Consider the following 13,453-nt stretch of genomic DNA (forward strand, 5'->3'; position numbering starts at 1 on the left):
CTTCTCAACAAACAAAAAAGCCTATCCTCAGTTATACTCCTGTAGGAAATGCACTTAATATTGTAGACAGGAAAATACAATCTCATCTAGGAGTTTAAGCTTAATAACAAACTTAAATATTACACCAAATAATTTCAGAGAGCCATATGCTGAGTGCTGCACTCCAGTTAGTAAAACTCCAGTTAGTAAGAGTTGCACTTCCACTTGTTCTTGGTTCTCAAACTCTTCTTTCTTTTGATAGCCTGATGCTAATGAGAAATATTGGTTTAGTAAGTAAGTAAGTCATTCAAATCCAGCTTTATAGAAGTTGTATTAAGGTATATGTTTCATTATAATTTTTACTATTAACATTTGTCCTTACAGAATCCCAGAAAAAATGGAAATATCTAAGATATGACAAAACGCACACAGTTTTGGTCTGACTGCTAGACAGTATGTTGTTATCATTTATGTGCTGTACTCACAGCACACCCTTCATTTTGAATTTTGAATTTCAGTATGATGTGTGCTACATTAGAACCTATCTACGTTTTTAAATAACAAAACAGTAAAGAGCTGTGCGTGTGAGCAAACTATTCTATGGGAGGAAAGTGTTCACTGAATTCCAGTGCTGAGCCCTACAATATCCACTGGAGTTCTTAAATTCTCAAAAAATGATACAGATTTTTTTTGTAAGCATTGTCTGTGAGAATCACTTTTCACTTCCCCCAGAAAGATAAAATCTTCCATTAATACTTTTTAATGGAGAAACATTCTGTTTCCAAAATGCAAACCCTCGTGAAACTGTTTCTTTTTTTTAGTGTAAAAAAGATTAGAAGTATCTGAAGGCATTTTTAATTGTAGAAAATATGAAAAGTATACTTAGATTTAACACACACCTCCCTTCCCTCTCCCCCCCCCTCCCCCCATTTTTCATTCAGCCCTAAAAGAAAATATGCTGCATTGGGCTCCAAAGTCAATACAGATATGCAATGGTTTTGACATTTCATTAGGTATCCATTCTCTTCATTAACACTAGTTTCCTTTTAAAGGAGAATGGAAATACCCAGGCAACAGTTATTCAAAATGTCAAGCCCATTAAATATCCAATTTGATGCTTGAGATAAATTTATGAAGTTATAAATAAGACCTCAAATAATGTTTTCTCAAAAAAAAAATCAAGCTAGCAAGTGAGTTCAGAAAAAAAGAACTGAGGTATCTTGTTCTCGATTTTGAATATTTTATGTTGCACACTTCGATCTTTACAGTATGATTTCCATTTATACATTACTAAAAAGTGTAAGTGATGAAAAATAATTAAATGGAATAAATAACATAATGGAAATGAATTCTGCTATTCCAGTGTCTCTGAAAAAGACTAATTCTATCAATCAGCCCTATGGTTATGTGAAAAACTAAGCCTATTCATGAACTTTTGCAGGAAGAAAGATCTAATTGTCTAAGTTGTCATTGTGACTGATCGCAGCAGATATCTCCTCCTTCATGAAGGTTTCTGATTAAGAAATAGAAAGTTCTGACTACAAATTTGAATACCAAATAGAAACATTTGCAAGGAACCAGTTGCATGCAAATGCAAAATAACCCATAGAATAGCCACTGTTGTGCAGCAAAAATGAATAGCTTGAACTCCAACTGTTCACCTTAGGCTGGACTGGAAACATTGACTTCATCCAGAGTTCCAGGTCAGTCCAGTATCAGCTCCTCTGTCAAAGACCACTGGTTATTTGAGGAGACAAGGGGTCAGGAGAAAACGTGAAAACTTTGGAAAACTTGAAATATTTCCATGACAGGAAAAAAACTAATTTCCTCTTCCCCACCCTAGATAAGGGTCAGTTTGCAAAGGAAAAAAAGGCTTTGTGAAACTGTTTTCCTATTGATGAGTAGACATTTAGATAATTTGTTGAAGTCAATGAGAACTAAGCAGGGAATAAGGATTTCACAGTTGGGTCATTTTTTATTCATTCTGTTCTACAGCACTGCACATACAGTTGTGAAGTGCTAACCCATCTGTTCTGGGAAGCTGTTAAAATCCAATGGACTAAAAATACTCTGCCAAGGAGGCAGTCAAGGTGATTTAAAAAGGCTTGTATGCATTTACTTTGGGCCACAGTCTGTAGATAAATCAAGAGGCACCAAGGCTTTCTTTTTTTTTTATTTTATTTTATATTCTTCTCTCCTCCTCCCCCAGACCTATCAATAATGAACCAAATTCACAACAGCCAGGGAGAAACCTGCCTCCTGGCTAACACTCGGTAAAACTATGTCTGCACCTGCCCATGGTGCTAAAGTTCATTTCAAGTTACACTTTAGTAATTGATGATCACTTGCCACATTGCTTTGTAAAGCTTTTTTATCAATGTCTTTGGTGGTTCATTTTGTATCAACAGCAAACTAATAAATGGAGTGCTCAAGACTGAATTAATGTTGCTTTACCTGTTTCAAGTGAAGTTTTCAAAGACTAGAAGGATAATATTTAGATTTTTTTTTGATAACTTTGTTTCTGCACAATGGTGGCATCCTTATGATCAGCTGTAACAAAGATTAAATGCATCAATGAACTTAGTTTAACATTAGTAATGTGCTGTGAGAGACAACTGAAAAATGTGGGGCTTGAGGCTGGTAGCTGAATCCTTGTAAATGTAAATGCTGCAGAGATGTAGCAAGGAACACACTAACTCCTAGAATACTAGCTGGGGAGTCAGGCAGCATCTGAAAGGGTTTAAAACTCGCCAAGGTAATGCACTAATTAACCATGCAGAGAGAAATACAATGAGGTCATGAACTGAGTTCCTGTATTTAAAAATGCAGGAGTATCCTGTAGTGTTGTCAGAATAATCCTACAGCACTGCAGGAATAATACCAACCATCACACACACCTCAGAACAGCTTGTGAAGTACAAATGTCTTGTCTGTCAACACAAGGGGGGTATCTGGGCTGCCACTGCCTAAATTCTGTTAGTCTATATCTATCACAGATGAAAAAACTTACAATCTTGAGAAGCTCCAACAACCCTCACATTGTCTTGGAGCCATCTGTACAACAAAGCAATTGAACTATTTCATTGCCTTGTAGAAATGATTTCTTTTTGGTCCTCAAAACCATGTGAACTAATTGCATGGGATTTCTCATTAATTTTGCTACTATAGATGACTAAAAAGTACATAACAAATGAAAATTACTTCTACTCAAGCTTAAATAGTCTAGGGGGAAATATCAACCTTTTCCTGACAGTTTAGCTTCAGGTTTATGCTGCAAGTTGCATGTAACTTCATGCATAGGTTGAGCTGAGGCTGCGTGTTGTCAACCATGGGGTGCACAGGTGCAGCAGGGTGGCACTGCTGAGGGCAAGCGGATCACAGAGGCAATCCCAGAGCTGGACACAGGCTCACTGATGGGGAAGACCTAGTGTGTAAAAAGTGAGGGCAGCATCAGCCTGCGGCATGATGTGGGCAAGAGGTAGTTCTGGAGAGTTCCTTAAAGTTAAACCTCCCCACAAATCACAGCTTTCTGTTCTTCTTAGATTCCTCCACGTCTTTTTGAGAACAATTAGGGTTTGAGAACAATTAGGGTTTGAGTGCTAAAGCTTATCTATTTGTTGAATGCCTAAATGAACGCCCAACTAAATGCTGCTCCTCAGGGTCCCCCTGCCCTCGCGCGGCTTCCAGGTCTCTCAGCTGAGAAGCCCGGGTCCACTGAAGGTTACCGTCCTCTTCTTCCTCCTTCCATCCTTCCCACTGTCCGGCTGGGAACCCTGCAACACGTACATTTTGTGAAAGGCTGCTTCATTTTGGCCTTGCCCAAATGAGACCATTAGACTTAATGCTTGAAGTCTGTTATTTTTTTAACCATCATGAAACCAAAACAAACAGCCTTTTTGAAAGAGAGAGAAAGAAAGGAATAAGTAAAACAACACTTGTTTTGCATTGGGTAAAGTTAATTGAATTGACCTAAAATCACCTGAATTTGCCTGGATTGATTGCCAGGTTTTCTTTGTGTCACCAGTTTTGACAGACTTGACTGTTATTGTCCCCCTGGTCACCTGGCACCCAGTGCCTCAGTGAGGCAGCTGCACGGAAGAACTGGGTCCTCTAGCTCAGCCTTGTCACTGTGTGAATTTAGGATGAGGTGCTTTGGCACTGTCAGAGTGGCTGAAGGAGCTGGCGGCTACAGAAGCAGTGGAGGAGAATGAGGGTTGTAGCTGTTGTGGTTTAGTTTGCTCATGAGTGCTCCAAAGTGAAGCCTCAGAGGTTGAGGGCTTTGTCTTGTAGGTTTACTGGAGAAGACTTTCAACAGTAGTTTTCATCTGCCAAAAGCCTCCTATGTACTGAGCCTGAAATGCAGGCCTGATAAAAGCTTTTTCCATGGGTTGATTTCTCTCAGCTGATGATTTAAAGATTGACAAGTTAAGACAGGCAGTAGGAAATATATGGAGGAGTGCTGAACTAAGAGACCTCATAGCAGCCTTCCAGTATCTGAAGGTGGCCTCCAGGGATGCTGGGGAGGGACTATTCATCAGGGACTGTAGTGACAGGACAAGGGGTAACGGGTTAAAACTTAAACAGGGGAAGTTTAGATTGGATATAAGGAAGAAATTCTTTACTGTTAGGGTGGTGAGGCACTGGAATGGGTTGCCCAGGGAAGTTGTGAATTCTCCATCCCTGGCAGTGTTCAAGGCCAGGTTGGATGAAGCCTTGGGTGATAGGGTTTAGTGTGAGGTGTCCCTGCCCATGGCAGGGGGGTTGGAACTGGATGATCTTAAGGTCCTTTCCAACCCTAACTATTCTATTATTCTATTCTATGATGCTAACTATCCTGGTTAAAGAGCTCTTTAGCTACTGGAGAGGACTCACCCAGTTGTGCTACTTGTTGCTGCACAACAGAAATAGGAAGACCGTAAGGAAGGAAGCTGCTATGTTGCCTCCAAAGGAGAAGGAACTCCCTTCTCCAATATTAACCTGATGAAGGTGGACTGGAAGGTAAGATGCATTTTTTTGTTGTTGCTTGGCTTAACTTCCCAAAATTGCCAGGGTAATGGTGCTGGAATGCAGGAAAGATATTAGCTGATTTTTGAAACAGGAAACCCCTCAGTGATTGCTAAGGAGGTTAGTGTTCACTGGCCCAAGTGTTAACCAGGTCTAAAGTTCAAGTTTGATCTAGAAGGAATCTAAAGGAAAAAAAGAAAATCCAGCATGTTTGTATCCCCATGATTCACTAAACCAAAATCAAATATTAGTTCAGTATTGAGGATAGCTACAAAATGCAGATGTTTTCCAATGTTTCCAGTGGGTGTTGGATCAGACTTCAAATGCAAAAGAAGATAAATCTGCCTTCTCAACTTCACAGTCACAGCTGGCACACACATTTATCAGGGCAGCTTGTGTTTCCATTAGTGGAACTGTTTCTGTTCAGCGAAATAAAGTGTATCAGTCTCTGAAAATACAAATTTAAATCTTATCACTAACACATTTCTCTACACAGCACTAAAACCAATTTGTATACAGGCGAGGGAAAACTGTCTAAAGACTTGAAAATGTCAAAATAAGAAATTGCTAAAGTAGAATTGTTGTGGTAGAGAAGGTAGGGTGGTAAACAACTATGTTCTGGTTGATTTGACATGCTTTGATACAGTTTATAAACTTTAAAAATCAAGACTGTTTAATACATGCTGAAATAATGCTCAGTAGTAAAGCTTGAGCATAACAACAAATATTTCAATAGCTACCAAGAATACAATGATGCCTGTTTTTCACAATGACATTATTCTACTTTGATTTCGTTTACTAAGGTGATCTCAATATGCATCTTTTCAGTAGGGAAGAGCAAGATAGAGGATATCTAACTGAAGTTGCATTTTCTTAAATAGTTCAGATGAAATGTTGATGCTTATTTAATATGTTGTGGGATTTTTCCATGTTAATTTCATTTTCAGCCAAATAATGAGTACAACAGAGAAAATGAAACATAGATGCATGATATTATAATTGTGGTTGATTAGAAACAGCAAATAAAAGATCTCCTGCCTTCATTCTGCAGAGCACATGAGTTAAAAAGTTATCCATGGCATGAAAGAAAGGAAACTCCTTTTAGCTCAGAATGGAAGAATTGTAGAATCACAAAATAATTTAAGGTTTTAGGGTGTTTTTGGAAGTCATGTTTATACTAAAATTTTAGTATGGCTTCCCTGGATTTATGTGAAGTTTGCTCAATTTTATTTTAATCTTTCAGCATCAGGGATTATTTTATTTTTCCATCTGCAGGACTATAGCTAATTTATTGGTATAACCAATACATTTTCACATCTGTCCTTGTGAATTTCTTTCAGATTATTATTCTTGGAGCTCATCTTTCAGTAAAGGTTTTGCCATACACTCTTTTATTTTATTGCAGATTGCACCAGAGCTGCTGGAATTCATTGTGTGTGAATAGAGGCAGAAGTTCTACTGAAAGAGGCTGAAAAGTATTTTACAGAAGCCAGCTGGGATTTCTTGCCATGTTTGCAGTATTAAAACTCACAATATGTATGTAATAGAGATACAGAGGTGTTTGTGGTTGGTCTTGGTTTTTGGTTTTTTTTTTTTGTTGTTTTTTTATTATTTGAATATTTGAAGGATAACAGAGGATTTGTTGAAGGCTTCATTTTAGTGTAGGCATGTGGAGTTTCTTCTTTAAGCTATATATTTTACAGTGACTGCTGTTGTTGCACTTCTGATAAAGTCTGTTGCATAAGAGTTCTGTAACAGCTACAGATGTGACTGAGAAAGTGCCTGGGGTCTTAGGAGATAAATAAATTAAAAAACAAAGGCAGCCCATTTCTAACCAGAGAATGCAAGGAAGGAATTTGTCACTATTGACAACAGGGAAAGAAATAAATATTACAATAGATTTATGTCTACCCAATGAATTTATAGTAGCATCTGAGCGATGTCCTGTTACAGGAAGCCTCATAGACCAGTATTACTAGCTTCCTTGATGGTGATCTTTCCTTTCAGGCAGTGAATTTGTGGTGTGAAATTGACATCTTGTTTATTGCTTTTATTGTGTTCTTTTACTTCCTAAAGGAGCATGTGTATTATTACATTATACTATGGTAAAAAAAAAGTCTTAGTTGCATGTCCAGATCTAGGCTCCAAAATTCACATTTTGGCACCACAGTAGAAGTAGCCAAACTGAAATCTCAGACATTGTGTATAACTTTATATGTACAATGCATGTGCATCATGTTGGAAAAATTACTACTTGTATAAAAGTAAAATAATAAGGTACAGAAGGTGCTACAGTTCTTGTCTATTTAGGCACACATTATGGGAGTTCCTCATCAACAGTAATTATAAGACTTTGCTTTCTTGAACAATAAACAGTTATTTATAGCACAGCTCAGCATATGAACTGGTTCAGTGCCTCTACTTGGTTATTCTTGTTGCTCAGTTTTCCAGGCCCAGGATCTTCTGCTCTTTTTCAGAGATATGGATATCTTCCACTTCTTGATTCTTCTCGTGTTTTTTTTTTTTTTTTCCTACAGACTAGTGTTTGCCAGTAAGTTTAGTCACTTGAGTGCACCATTAAAATATGCTTGAGGAATTCCATTGGAAAGTGTGCTAGAATAATTATTATAGAAAAGTTACTGTAGAAAAGTAGAGGAAAAAAACCCTCAGATAAAAAATTTAGTTAAACAAAGGAAATCAATTTCAGGCAAACTGAAATAGTTCTGATTTTATATGTAACAATACCAGAACTCTTTTGAAGTTTAAGGAAAGCTCAGTGCCCCCAGTTCCAGTCCCCCCTTAGGCTCTCCTAAATTCCTGGTTCTTACTAGCTTTGAACTGAGTGCTTAAGGAATGCTCTGTTAGTGCCTGCCTGATCCAGAACTCCTGGAAATCCATGCAAGTCTGCTTTTATCTTAATTTTCCAACTTTGTAAATATCTCGTACAAGAAGATATATAAAAAAAGGGAAGTCTCTAAAGAAGACCTTTCTAGGAATGAATTTGAAGGACCCCAAAGATGTGAATTCTATGAAAAAATTTCAGATGTGTTTCTGAACTCTTACGTTTCATATAAAAATGTTGGAGCTTTTTGAAAACACCCAATCTCTTAATGAAAATGTTCTTATATATTTTTTAATCTATCCTACTGCTTTAGATGGTAAGTCCTTTAATAACTCTTCAGAATATATCAAAATGCTATGCTGTGCTGAAAGCCTACTTTTTTCCTTCTGGATCCTAGCTTAAAAGTGAATGCTGCACAGTAGGAGATCATTTTGGATTACAGAACAACAGCTCCAAATGTCAGTGGTAGATAATCAGCAAATCCCTCATTATCAATAAAATGGTCCTGATATTCAGTAAAAAGCCATTTGTAATACTTCAAATCCATATCCTCACAAACCTTTTATCTTGTAGCAATCCCACCCACACCAAACAAAAATATAGCTTAATGCAAGAAGAATCTTTTTTTTTCATGCCTAATAATCTCGAGTGAAGGGTTTAGGAACTCCTGCTGGACAAGGGACTTACTTTGATTTTAATAGTGTTTTAAATGAAACTGTTTGCAGATGTTTTTAATTCCCCATCTTTCATGACTGTAAACAATACAAAATCCTTTAATATGTGTTCAGATATCATTTATTTTTTGAATAAGAGTCTGTTATTGTTTATGAAATTGTTTTGCTCTGAATAGTAGCTTGAATGTCACTAAATTAATCATGTGCTTAGTTACCTTATTCATTCACACATATTCCTTAAAAGCTCTCTACCTTGAGTGAAGTGTAAAAACCACCTCTCTGTTGTTACTCGTGTGGAAATTGTAACTCAATAGGTCTAAGACCAGTATTTCTGCGATGTAGGTCAGCTGTAAAATTCCCATTGACTTAATTGGCAGAGAAGCTAGACCCATATGAGAAGCAGAGAAAGTCAGTGAAAAAGCCACTGTGTGAAAATATGATATTCAAGAGAACGTGTGAGCATAGAGACAGGCATTGGTGTTGGACTGAAGAATGCAAGCTTGTTTAACTGCAGTTTTGGGTCTTCAGCACCATGTTAATGTACAGTTCATCAAGGTTCTGTAGATTTTGTGACTGGGAAGATGATTTTGACTTTATGCTTTTGACTTATCTGCTGAGGTTTTCTGACTGGTGATTAGGTAGCTGTTTACTGGAAATCCTATTAATGTATGACAGAGCATCTTACATTAACCTCCATAGGTCATCGGCCTGAACTGACCTGTCCTTGAATGAATGACTCACAAGAGCAAGTCTAGGTATCTGGTGCAAGCTGCTTGCCGGTCAATCATATGTGAAGCATTAGGTGAGCTGCTAAAATATAACTGATTAAAAAAAAAAGTTTGCCAGGAGATAAGTGGATCTGTAAATTTTTTTCCCAAAAAAGTAACGATGAAAGTGATCTTATAAAATCATTTCCTAACTACACCTTAGGAATTGTTGCTTACAAGTGAACACCCAGTAACATGCAAGTTACTTAATGGTAACTTGCATGTTACTGGGTGTTTACTTTGAATTTGGAATGGTCTTCAAATACAGTTGTTTTTCAAAGGAAATGTGTCTCAAATTTTTGAATCAAAATTGTCTAGATTTGAGACAAATCTAGATTAGAGAAGAGATTCAGAGCAGCCCTGAAGAGAAAGACTTGGGTTGCCCAGGGAGGTTGTGAATTCTCCATCCCTAAATATTCTATGATTCTATGACTTCCAGAAATGATTCAGTCTGAGTAAAGCAGTGCCACAAATGTGTGTCAAAGTTGTTCTCAAATACCAAAATATTTCAAAATAAGATTCATGAATAGTAGCTAAGTTTCAATCATATATATTCTTTTTTTGTAACATATTCTATGCTCCTGATGAAAGTTAGTAGACCTCTGGTTGACTTCACTAAAGCCTGGGCTGTCTGCACAGCTTTTTTTTTGCCAATCTTATGCTTCTTGAAAGTATTTTATGACTCTTTTTCTACCTTATTTTTCCTTCTAAATTTCCAGTCATGGTCTATAATTGAGCAGTCAGTAATGTTGACAGTGTATTGCATAGTTGAATCTCGAAGCACTTTCTGCTACAAGTACAGGTTAGAAGATTGCAGTGGTATGGCTCATTTAGCACTTAAGCAGAGTGGGAAACATCTAGGGTTGGACTTACTTGTACACTCTCTCATGGAGTTATTTAAGATGTAGAAAGCGGAGCTTAAGCTGTAAAAATTAGGCTCTAATGTTTGATGATCATTGCAACAGCTTCTCTAAGGTATACAAGTAAATGCATGTCAAGCTATTTCCATAGTCTGTGCCTTGCATATCATGACTCTAAAGAATATAATCCTCAGCTTCAATTAATTTCCTACATAGGGATTTAGATTATTTTCTTCTCTTGACATTGTCTAGTCCTCTTGTCATACCAGAGAAAAATTCAGCCGCATTCAGAAGATGAGCACACCATCAGTGCAAATCTTATATACTGTTGTGAACCTTCCGAGTGGCTGTGCAGGCGAACTTGATATACTGGGAAAACTGTAATGGCATCTTGCCATGAACACTGTTTCTACAACCTGTAGTACAAGGCAGTTGGATGTGGGCTGGAGACAGAATTGGAAAGAGCATTTGCTATATGATGGGCTAATTGGAAAGAGTGTTTGCTACACTATGGGCTTCATTCCAGTGAAGGTCCACTACAGCAATAGGTTAACGATGGCACAGTTTTAAGCCAAACACTAAATACTTTAATACAAAATGTTACGTGCCAAATATTTGCTTTGCTAAGAGGATTTTTTTTACTGTTACACAAACATTAAAATTATTGAATTTCTAAATTAATTTATGAAAATGAAATTATTGAGTTTGTAAAAAGGTATGCAGTGCTCAAAGAAGAGAGGGGTAGTTAAAACCTCATCAAAACTGATGAAAAGAGAAGGGCTTTGAAAAACTATCTCCCTCTGAAGTTTGGCATATCTAACTTCTTTCCTTTTCAGTATAGTGCACAGAATCTGAAAATGAGCATATATCATCCAAATATCCTTATTCATGTGGAACTTAGGAAACACTTTGCATATTCCTGCTGCAAGCAGACATGAATATAGAATCATAGAATCATAGAATAGTTAGGGTTGGAAAGGACATTAAGATCATCCAGTTTCAACCCCCCCTGACATGGGCACAGACACCTCACAATAAACCATGTCAGCCAAGGCTCCGTCCAACCTGGTCTTGAACACTGCCAGGGATGGAGCATTCACTACCTCCCGGGGCAACCCATTCCAGTACCTCACCACCCTCACAGTAAAGAATTTCTCCCTTATATCCAGTCTAAACCTCTGCTGTTTAAGTTTCAACCCGTTACCCCTTGTCCTGTCACTACAGTCCCTAATGAACAGTCCCTCCCCAGCATCCATGTAGGCCCCCTTCAGATACTGGAAGGCTGCTATGAGGTCTCCGCGCAGCCTTCTCTTCTCCAGGCTGAACAGCCCCAACTTTCTCAGCCTATCTTCATATGGGAGGTGCTCCAGTCCCCTGATCATCCTCGTGGCTTCCTCTGGACTTGTTCCAACAGTTCCATGTCCTTTTTATGTTGAGGACACCAGAACTGCACACAATACTCCAAGTGAGGTCTCACGAGAGCAGAGTAGAGGGGCAGGATCACCTCCTTCAACCTGCTGGTCACACTGCTCTTGGTGCAGCCCAGAATACGGTTCTTTCTGAGCTGTAAGCACACACTGAAGCCGGCTCATGTTCATTTTCTCATCGACCAACATCCCCAAGTCCTTCTCTGCAGGGCTGCTCTGAATCTCTTCTCTGCCCAACCTGTAGCTGTGCCTGGGATTGCTCTGACCCAGGTGTAGGACCTTGCACTTGTCATGGTTAAACTTCATGAGGTTGACATCAGCCCACCTCACAAGCGTGTTAAGGTCCCTCTGAATGGCATTCCTTCCCTCCAGTGTATCAAACGAACCACACAGCTTGGTGTCATCAACAAACTTGCTGAGGGTGCACTCAATCCCACTGTCCATGTCACCGATAAAGATGTTAAACAAGACCGGTCCCAACACCGATCCCTGAGGGACACCACTCGTTACTGGTCTCCAGCTGGACATTGAACCGTTGACCACAACTCTTTGCTTGTAGCCATCCAGCCAGTTCTTCATCCACCGAGTGGTCCACCTATCAAACTGATGTCTCTCCAATTTAGAGACAAGGATGTCATGTGGGACAGTGTCGAATGCTTTGCACAAGTCCAGGTAGATGACATCAACTGCTCCACCCCTGTCTATCATTTCTGTAACCCCATCATAGAAGTCCACCAAATTGGTCAGGCAGGACTAGTGAAGCCCTGCTGGCTGTCACCAAGCACCTTGTTGTTTTTCATGTGCCCTAGCATGCCTTGCAGGAGAATCTGCTCCCAGATTTTGCCAGGCACAGAGGTGAGACTGACTGGTCTGTAATTCCCCGGGTCATCCATTTTCCCCTTCTTGAAAATGGGGGTTATATTTCCCTTTTTCCAGTTGTCGGGAGCTTCACCTGACTGCCATGATGTTTCAAATATGATGGCCAGTGGCTTTGCAACTTCATTCGCCAGTTCCTTCAGGACCCGCAGATGGATTTCATCAGGTCCCATGGACTTGTGTACGTTCAGGTTCTTAAGATGGTCTCAAAACAGATCCTGTCCTACAGTGGGCCTAGGGTCTTCATTCTCACAGTCCCTGCATCTGCCTTCCAAGACTTGGGTGGTGTGGTCAGAGCCTTTGCCAGTGAAGACCGAGGAAAGAAGCCATTCAGAACCTCAGTGTTCTCCAAATCCAGGGTAGCCAGTTCTCCTGAAAGTTTACGGAGGGGGCCTATGCTGTCCCTGGTCTGTTTTTTATCCGCTACATACCTATAAAATCCCTTCCTGTTATCTTTAACATCCCTTGCCAAGTTTAGCTCCAGTTGGGCCTTAGCTTTCCTAACCCGGTCCCTAACTTCCTCGACAACAACCCTGTATTCATCCCAGGCTGCCTGTCCTTGCTTTCACCCTTTATAAGCCTCTTTTTTTCCTGTGAATTTTTCTCAGCAGCTCCTTATCCATCCAAGGGGGTCTCAAACCCCCCCTGCTGCTCTTCCTTCTAGTCAGGATGAATTCCTCCTATGCTTAGAGATCTGAAGTCAGTGAGCATAGTGCTGAGTTAAGCTCATAAATGCTGAACTGAGAGAGTATGTATTAACTTGGCTCTGACACTGGCCTTGAATTGTTAAGCCCAGCTCATCATTTTTGGTGCTCAGCTTGATGATCATGCGTAACTCATAATGCCAGAGTCAGGAAACTCCTGGTGAGCCAAAGGTGAAGAAAGAGGAAAAAGATTTTGCCAGAGTTGTTCCACTTTCTCTTCCTTTTTCTTTTTTTTTTAAAGTGCATCAACATGTGACTTGGTTTTGTTCAATGTGCATAATTCAACAGTGATAGTTATTCTGAAGTCTTTGTTACTATAT

This window comes from Melopsittacus undulatus, chromosome 4, assembly GCF_012275295.1.
Source record: "Melopsittacus undulatus isolate bMelUnd1 chromosome 4, bMelUnd1.mat.Z, whole genome shotgun sequence".
In the NCBI taxonomy this organism is placed as follows: Eukaryota; Metazoa; Chordata; class Aves; order Psittaciformes; family Psittaculidae; genus Melopsittacus; species Melopsittacus undulatus.